Source organism: Pteropus vampyrus, unplaced genomic scaffold, assembly GCF_000151845.1.
Source record: "Pteropus vampyrus isolate Shadow unplaced genomic scaffold, Pvam_2.0 Scaffold488, whole genome shotgun sequence".
In the NCBI taxonomy this organism is placed as follows: domain Eukaryota; kingdom Metazoa; phylum Chordata; class Mammalia; order Chiroptera; family Pteropodidae; genus Pteropus; species Pteropus vampyrus.
The window spans coordinates 669165-670490 of NW_011889269.1; positions in this window are offsets into that span (position 1 = coordinate 669165).

Below are 1326 nucleotides of genomic sequence, written 5' to 3' on the forward strand. Positions count from 1 at the left end.
TAATTCTTATATGTTATCCCAAAGTCTTTGAAGTTTGTTAAACAGTATAGCCTGCATATTCTGTGTATAGAGGGAAATGCAACATTTCTTCCTCATATGTGAATTCTTCTTTCTCTATATCTTAGTACATGTATTTATTTCTATATATACTCTTCCCATTGGCTTTGGGTGTTTATGTTCTTTTACCAGCTAACTTTGAGTCATCCTTTTGAGATAAAAAGAATAAGAGGGACTTGGTGGTAGGGACCAGGAAATAAAAGTAAAATGGATGGTTTCCATGCAACAAATATTTTATTGAGCACCTACTGTGTGCCTGGCACTCTTTCAATTGTTGGGGTCATAAGTGAATAAAAGATCCCTGTAGTCATGTTGCATATATTCTAGCAAAGACAGAGAAAGAATAGACCTTTTAGAAAACATTCTTTTGAAAGTATAAGGGAAATAAACTTGACCCTCAGAACTGGACTTCATTGTCTTTTAGAGGGAGAAAGCTGTGATATATAAAAGCAATGTGATGTCATGTGTTTGTTATAAATTTTATAAAATAAATTGGTCATGAGCTGAGTAAGGGCTGTATGGCATTGGATGATTACAAGACTATAAGTCAAGCTATCTAAAGATTCTCAATCTTTCAAATTACTCAAATATATCTGAGTTCATAGTAGGACTCCAACATGTAAAATCAGAAAGATGCCAAACATTCGAATGGAAGATCTAACACTGAAGCAAATGGCAAGTGTTATTAGTAAAAATGAAAAATAAAAATTCAAGCACCTCATTGAAATGATGAAGGAGATAGAGTCTAAAAAGCTTCTAGCAAATAGTGAATGGAAAATGGAAATAGACTCTACAATATCAAATATCTTAAATTTAAAGATGTAAATTGTGGATATTCCCTTTATTCAGTATATTATCTTGTATTTAATTGAATGACTATGAGGAATATCCATAGGGACTTTTCTGGGTTTATTCTGTTCTTATTTTTCATACCTATTTTCCCCTAAAGCCTTAAGTCTCTAAAATCATATGTTTTTCAGCCATAGAAAATTTTCAAGAAAGAACATCACTTCTCTTTGATACTTTTTATCTCTGCCAGTAGGATTTCTTGCCTCGAGCTCACCTAGTAACTTCTTCCATTTCTACCTGGAAGAAGGTTCAGTGCTAGAGGTGGAAGCAAGCCATTCCCAGAAGTTAGGCAACATAGGTTATCAGGATTGGGAGGAATTTGGAGTACATTTAATCTGATTATCTTTCATGATGTTTAGAGTAAAGCTTCCTAAGTTCTGAGTTTTGAGCATCTCTTGGCCTTGTTCCCTTGTGTATTTG